The sequence below is a fragment of the Arachis stenosperma genome, chromosome 5, assembly GCF_014773155.1.
Source record: "Arachis stenosperma cultivar V10309 chromosome 5, arast.V10309.gnm1.PFL2, whole genome shotgun sequence".
In the NCBI taxonomy this organism is placed as follows: Eukaryota; Viridiplantae; Streptophyta; class Magnoliopsida; order Fabales; family Fabaceae; genus Arachis; species Arachis stenosperma.
In genome coordinates this window covers 23601332-23609767 of record NC_080381.1, presented here as the reverse complement: position 1 = coordinate 23609767, position 8436 = coordinate 23601332, and the positions used below count along the sequence as shown (strand labels likewise).

The window sequence follows — 8436 nt, the reverse complement described above, 5'->3', positions numbered from 1 at the left end:
TGAATATTTTAAAGTTAAGTGTATTAAACTTAATTAGAACATCTAAATATTTTCTAAATTTCAAAATCACCCTCTTCTTTTCTATCTTCAATTCTTCTTCCGTACTAATTCATTCCATAACAAAATCCTTTATCATTGTCCTGCTTCCACCACCAATCCCTGCGCGGCCGAAATCACCGCCATTAATATCACTCTTCCTATTCTGATTTTTACTTTCCACACTCACCCCATCCGACAAGAAGCTACGTTTCTCTAACCCCACCTCCGGCGAAGTCCCCGTAGCCCCCAAAGACGTATCTAAATCCAAAACCTCATCACCGCAAAACTCTTCCTCTTCTGATTCTTACTCCGCGCACTCTCCACCGCCAAACTTCGATCACACTCTTCATCACTACCGCCCGCCACTACCACAACCACCATGGTGAATTTCCTTCTCTACTGTCACAACCCCAACCTCCTCCTTCACCCTGACAAGCCCAATTTTAGCCCTTAACTCAGAATCCAACAAAATATTTCTCGGTTTAATGTCACCATAAATCACTGGAAGGCCACAACAATGGTGCAAGTACTCTAACTCTTTGGCCACCAAAACAATAACGTTGAAGTGCATTTTTCAGTTCATAAGCTCGAGATACTTGAGGCGCCGTTCCCAGCCGTGCGTCGCATGCTATCATCGTGTTGGGTGGTTTGCCGTTGCGGACTTCGTCATCTTTCTCAAGTGGTTCTGTTCCTAACGACGTACGATCGCCGGCTTCAAAGTTCATATTCTACATTCAAGTAGGTTGGTTTCTGAATCAGAAGCTCCAATTGCAGATTTAAAATTGTGGTTGTGATTTGAATTTTCCATGATTTTGTTGCCAACGAGTTGCTCTCTTCCTGTCCGTTGTCGATGTCAGTTTCTGAATATATTGATGTGGTATAAGTTCAGTTGGATGAATTGGAGTAGAATTTTTGTTGAAATTTCCTGTAAAAAGTGCATATAAGGTTTAGAATTCTATGAATTTAGTAGTAAAAATATAAATTTTAATTAGAGGCCACTTTTGGTAATAGAATTGAAGGTTAACTGTGTTAATGTTGCAAGTGTGAGGAGTGTAAGAAGTTAGTCCCACATCAAAGAAAGCAAGGAAGAGTGAGAAATTTATATGATGAGAGGTCCATTAACTTACTACCTTAAGGTTTTCAGTTGGATGTGGTGTCTTCTTATCTTATGTTCTCTCACTTGATTCATCTCCGAAGTCTCTCCTGTGGTATCAGAGCCGGTGGTTAATTGGTTTGGTTTAAGGAGTATTCAAGGTGAAGTATCGAAAGTCTTCCCGACAAAGGTGGTTCGAACAGCGTGTCCCGCGGTGTGGTTACGGTGGTGTGATGGACGAATACTCGTGGTGGAAGAGCTAGAAAGAGGGGGAGTTGATGCTTGATGTGAAGTCTCACACCTGAGGTGGAAGAGCTAAAAAGAGGGGGAGTTGATGCTTGATGTGAAGGCTCACACCTGAGGAGGAGATTGTTAATGTTGCAAGTGTGAAGAGGCTCTTATCTTATGTTCTCTCACTTGATTCTTCCCCGAAGTCTTTCCAGTGGTCGAGAGTTCTGCACGGTGGCCCAACAATCTGTACTCTGCATTAGGTGTACTCCCCCATGAACTTCTTAAACTTTTCCTTCACACTCTCCTTCAGCTTCGTCGCACCATCAGCCGTGAAATTTGCTTTAAAGCACGATCCACATCCCTTCTACTATGTAGAAAGGGAGCTTGTTGGTAGAAGGAGGGTGATGATGGGGAAAGAGGGTGAGAAGATGATGGACAAGGTAAGGGGAGTGGTGGAGGGCAATAAAGGTAGAAATTATAAATCTATAGTATAGATAAATAAGTAAATCCACACTTTAGTAACATTTTTTAGACGTTTAACGTCAATAGGGACTTAATTGAAAAAAATTAAACGGTATAGAAATTCAATTGAAAAGAAAAAAAATATAAGGATTTAATTGAAAATTTGGTAAAACGATAAAGACGTACAGAGTAATTAAACCGACTCCTTATTAGGGATAGTGATGGATAGGATTTGAACTCCACTTCAATCTAATCTGTAGATCAAATCTTTTTAAAACTCAATTATTTTATCGTCAAAAAATTATTAATCTGAACCCTAAAATTTTTTATCCAATCTTATCCAAAAAAAATTATTTTTTTCAATCAAACACAATATTTAATAATTCTATATTTCATAATTATACTAATAAAATAAAAAAACAAATTAAATTCATATTAAAATTTAAAATAATAAAATAATTGTATTTATAGTTTAACTCGTTCTGTTTTTAACTCACCTTTCTACCGATCAGACTACTAATCTTATCTAAACGAATTGGATCAAGTTAGATACTCAGAGATAAGAATAATATTTTTCGCCTACTTTTTTCTAATAATTTTAACCATTGATCTCAACTATAAAAAATATATATAATACACACTACTTAAAATCAACTGTGAAAATAACGGGAACACCACATATACACTTAAAATTTATCCTGCTTTATTATCGGACCAAGGTTTTACATCTGATAATATGATATAATCCCTTATCTCCTAGTTATCGTAATCGTATCATATCATATCATGGTTCCAGCTCTCTGTTTAGTCATACTTCGTGTATGGCCGATTAAACTCCCATAACTTGGAACTTGGAACATAGATTTCTTTGGCCCAACATAGTTTCTTCTAATCAGAAAGCATCAACATCATTAACACCAAAAACCAAAGTACGAGAATGTTAGTCAGGGGTTGTGTACATTAAAAAAATACAGTGTTGACATTTTATCATCTCACACGCTTGACGTAGATCAACTTATGAATTTCGTTAGTGTTGTTTGCATCCCATTTGGCAGTTTGTTGTACTGAATTCCACATTATGTTCTGTGTTTTTGATATAGAACATGAATATGATGATGGTTTCATAGTAAAGGTTATCAGAAAATAGCAAGCAAATAGTACAAAACGTTGTGATGTTGAGATACTTTTTGTTTCCTGCAATTCATTTTAACTCTTAGCCTTGATATGTATGGAAGGTGTAAAAAGAGGTTCGATGTGAGTGGGTTATATTTCTCAGTTTAAACATTGCTTTTTAATTTACTGAAAAATATGTTAAAAGTAAATATAGAACAACACCAGAAGAAAATAAATAATATAGAAATTCAGAGAGAGAGATGGAGGTTAGGCAATACAATCGGCAACGTCAAGGCAAGTAGTGAATGTGAATTAATGATGATTTTCAGATATGTCAGAGGCACCTCAAACACTGCAAGGAAGGACAAACCATTTTCTTTAGGCTCGTCTCTCCTGCTGTAAAAGGTTGCCGAATGCCGAAGATCATTTCAGATATCTGCTTTCTTCAACGTTAAAAGTAAACAAATATATTTTTTTGAAGTACTTCAAATGGTCTTTTTTCTTAAGAAAGAAAATCTGCATTGATTCTATTTATATCTGTCTTTGCCCACCTTTGAAGGCTAAGAGCCTCCTTTGGATGCTTAAACAATAACATGACGTCCCCATGTCACTCATACTTTCCCCAATCCCTGATCATAAAAGTACCACTATAATGTATATTGCTCATTGCATCAAGACCCACCCCCACATGTTCATTTTAATATTTCTAGTATAAATTAATTAACAGATACTTGCTACTATTGCTTTTAGAGTAAGGGAATAACAGATATAAGAAATTTGGACAGAGGAGCATAAAAGATGGAAAAGAAGAAAAAAGCAAAGCAATGAAGAAATTTGATATATGAAATAAACAGACAGGATGGCACCACAAACATGAGTAGCTCTTCCCTACTCACTCACTCCAACCCCAACCCCTTGCTTTAATTATAATAGGCTATTACAACTAACACAGCCATGGCCATGCTCTCTCTCTCATTCTCATTCTCATTCACTTTCACTTTCAGAGCGTGAACATCTTCTTTTCTGTCCTTCACATTCACATGGATTTTTCCAAGACACTTAAAGAACATCTTCAAAGACAACAAGAGCCGTTTTCGTTGCAAGATTACATCATAGAAAGAAGTTACTTGTTCAACAAGTGCAAGTCTGATAATAGTAGAGCAAAGCATCTCAAGTATGATGATATACACAAGATAAGGAAGAGGTTCTTACATGCTACTGGCATCCTAAGAACACTACTTTACAAGTTCATTCCCTCAGACTGGGATGATGAACACCACAGCCACAACGGTGACAAAAAACAAACAGATGATGAGCTCTTTTCATTGAAATCATTAACTGCTCCTGATTATTATACTAAGAGCCACATTGAGGACGTGTTTCAGACATTCACAACATCAGAGGTAAGTACAAGGTGTTGTATTCATATGCCTATGTTTATGCATTATGCAATCACATAATCACTGATTCATTATCATAACATCATTTGTCAAAAACTAACTCATTAACCTAACAGCAGCTGCATATAGCTTACGAACCATATCGGATCAGCAGAGTGTCACTACCCAACGCAGGTTCCACATTTTCCTCACAATCTCAAAATAGAACTATCATTTAGGATAATCATCCATTTCTCAAAATTTTGGTTGTATTGGAACAGAGACAAGTCTAGAAGCCCGGCTGCCAAATTCTCCACCGGAACTCGTTCGAGACTCCTTGTTCTCCACCTATTTGAGAAAGCTACTACTGAACCCAAATATTCTGAAATTGAGGCCAGCAAGAAAGCAAAAACTAGAGGATGCGGTTGACAAGAGGGAGCGGTTTCAGCTACCCTTAGAGTTTTATTTACAGCAAGACCAAGGCAGAAGTCTTTCAATACAAGCAGATTCAGGTGACATTCTAAGTGTAAAAGATCAGCACTTAAGCTTCTTTGGGAAACAATGGAGAAAAGTTAATAGTATCAGCGACCTCTTGTATACGGAATGTTGTGTCACATCCCAGGAGTGGAACATGTTCCAAATAGTACATAGTGGGGAGATACAAATGGAGATAGGAGATGCCATCTTATATGACATTATCAGCGAAACAATTGATTTGTTTTAGTTTTAACTTTGAATAAAATAGATACACCATGGTCCATGTTCATAGCTAGAAGGCATATACTCCCTTGTCTTGTTTGGTTTCCAATGATATGGCTTAATTAACACTTAACATGACTAACTGAATTAATTAACATTATACGGTTAATCAATCAGGTAACTAGATTTAATGTCCGTTGGAGATTTAAGATGCACCTCATTTTGAGGACAATCAGTGGAAAGGTTTCAAGGAAAAAAAGAAAAACAAGTAGTTGGACTTGTCTGCTTCTGAGTTGGGTTTATGAAAAATTCAAGTTGAGTGAAATGGAATGGACCCACATTTTTTCTAATTAAGTGTAAAGAAGTTGATCGGATAGTATGAAAATTCCACCAATTGAAGTGGGGCGTGTGTCACCATCAAAATCCGAGATGCTGTGTGGAAATTTGTCGCTGAGTTGATTGCAGTGTACACCTGTAAAATTCTCAAACCTTCTGGAGTTTGCCAACATATACGTGAAACTTGGCACAAGTAGAAGTATGTCCCCTCATCTCCAAATTCTCAACTATATGATCATCTATCTACACCCATGGCAACTCTTTCTGCTCTTTCCTATTCTTCGGTCCCATACAGATACAGATACAGTTGCAGATGCGGGAGAAGCCTCTTCGTTTTTCCACTCAGCCACCGAAACGGCCATCTTTCCGTTTCTCTGCGCTCAAAACATGCTTCGTTATTGAAACCCCTCAACTGCTCCCTGAAACAAGAAGACTACCAGCACCAAACCCACTCCGCTGACTCTAACTCTGACTCTGACTCTGACTCTGCTACTACGGTTGCCGTTTCCCCTGATGGGAATCCTACCAATGAGAGCCACAAAGAAGAAGATGAGGAGCAAAAGGAGAAACAAGAACAGGAAACGGATTGGAAGACGGATGAGGAGTTCAAGAAGTTCATGGGCAACCCTTCGATCGAGGCCGCCATCAAGCTTGAGAAGAAGAGGGCTGACACCAAGCTCAAGCAGCTAAGCAGAGAATCAAGCGGTGCTACTAATCCCCTTGTGGCTCTTCTGAACACCTTACGCCGTGATACTCTAACCAAGGAAAAGGAGAGGTTGGAGAAAGCAGAGCAAACCTTCAGGGCTCTTGATCTTAACAAGGTAGGCAACTCAATCACCCTTGCCAAGTTGCCATTATGCATGACTCTCACTCACTCTGCTCTTTTGCTACTTCTAACAATGCAGTTGAAGAGTTGCTTTGGCTTTGACACTTTCTTTGCAACCGATGTTCGAAGGTTCGGAGATGGAGGCATCTTCATCGGCAACTTGAGGAGACCCATCGATGAAGTCATTCCCAGGTTGGAGAAGAAGCTCTCCGATGCTGCTGGCCGTGAGGTCGTCCTTTGGTTCATGGAAGAGAAAACAAATGACAGTACCAAGCAGGTACACGCACATTGATGAACTAATGTACGTAGACATACATGATACATACTCATACACATTATTTTCAGGCTTGTGTGGTGCAACCCAAAGCAGAAATAGATCTCCAATTTGAGTCAACTAAGCTGAGTAATCCCTTGGGCTATCTTAGCGCCATTGCATTATCTGTTACTACCGTTGGGACAATTGCTCTCATGAGTGGCTTCTTCCTCAAACCGGACGCAACATTGGATGATTATATAGCTAATGTTGCACCTTTGTTTGGTGGGTTCTTATCTATTCTAGGAGTTTCTGAGGTAAGAAAGAGTCAATTTTATTCTATTGTATACGAATTGATGATGATGATGATGGATGTGTTCTTAATGTGTAGATAGCAACGAGAGTAACGGCAGCTCGTTATGGTGTGAAACTGAGCCCGTCGTTCTTGGTTCCATCAAATTGGACAGGGTGCTTGGGAGTGATGAACAACTACGAAAGCCTTCTTCCAAACAAGAAAGCACTGTTTGATATTCCAGTGGCCCGAACAGCGAGTGCATATTTGACATCACTAGTGCTTGCAGTAGCGGCATTCGTAGCAGATGGAAGCTTCAATGGAGGGGAGAATGCACTGTACATAAGGCCGCAGTTCTTCTACAACAACCCGTTGCTGTCATTCATCCAGCTGGTAATAGGGCCGTACACGGATGATCTTGGGAATGTGCTGCCGTACGCGGTGGAAGGCGTGGGAGTGCCTGTGGATCCGCTTGCATTTGCGGGGCTGTTGGGGATGGTGGTGACGTCATTGAACCTCTTGCCATGCGGGAGACTAGAGGGAGGGCGCATTGCGCAGGCCATGTTTGGGAGAAGCACAGCTGCAATCTTGTCTTTTGGGACGTCCATGTTGCTTGGAATCGGTGGGCTGAGTGGGAGCGTTCTGTGTCTGGCATGGGGCTTGTTTGCAACCTTCTTGAGGGGAGGAGAAGAGATGCCTGCAAAGGACGAGATTACCCCTCTCGGGGAATCCAGATTTGCTTGGGGTATTGTCCTTGCGCTCATCTCTTTCCTCACCCTCTTCCCCAACAGCGGCGGCACTTTCTCCTCTTCCTTCCTCTCTGCTCCTTTCTTCCGGGGAGACATCTAGATTTCTGCCAATTTTGCTTGCTTATATTTCAAATTTCAATTCCAGCTATTTATGTAAATGTGATTCATCACCCTGCCTTTATATACATTATAAAAGGAAATAAATCAACATGGAGCTAGATTCTTAGCTAAGAGCTATGTATGTAAAAATCTGGGATTTAGAGTCTTCGTCGAGGAGTTCATATGGATCCACATAACAGCTGCATCTTACTCCCATCATCCACAAACTGCATTAAGTTAGTGAGGGCAACATGTTTCACACACTCAAGTAATGCTCTATAAAGTTTTCTTGTTCAAATAAGAAAGATGGTCAAGTCAAATTGCTTATAAAGTAGAGAGCAGAAAAAGATGCCACAGTTATGACTTATGAGTTATGAGGATCAATGGCCAAAATTTCAAGAAAAATGTTCCTCCAAGTGTCAACAGCACTTTAGCCCGAGGGACCAAGCCCTGAAAAAATACATCAAGTGATTTTAGCAATTTCATCAAAGCAGGTTTGTTGATTAAGATCTCAGTCCAATACACACTATAGAAGTAGGAGTATGATCCACTGAAGCCACACTTACAATGCCAATTATTAATTAATTAATTAATACTAATATGCAGTTAAAAGAAATGAATGTGTTAAGAGAAGAGAAGCAGAACCTCAAGGCCTTGGCTGTTGACTGTTGAGGGACATAGATCGCTCCATTTTCTGGTGAAATTGGATTGACAAAGCGAACGTGAAGAGAAGTCGGGTTTCTAAAGTTGCAAGGAAGCCATAGCCAACAAGCAGAACACCAAAGTCTCTCCTCTTTTAGAGGAAGGAAGAGACAGCAGCAGTAGCAGGCGGACAAGTGGCTAACGTGCGCGGAATATGGTCCCT

At 39.7% G+C, this 8436-nt stretch overlaps 1 long non-coding RNA gene across 1 annotated transcript; it reads right to left on the bottom strand.

Moving 5' to 3' along the window:
• Positions 1–5083: 5083 nt before the first annotated feature.
• Positions 5084–8436, bottom strand: LOC130981885 (uncharacterized). Its single transcript, XR_009087051.1, has 2 exons — positions 8217–8436; positions 5084–8021 (listed from the first exon to the last, which is right to left on the bottom strand). It is a non-coding gene; the product is annotated as an uncharacterized LOC130981885 (long non-coding RNA).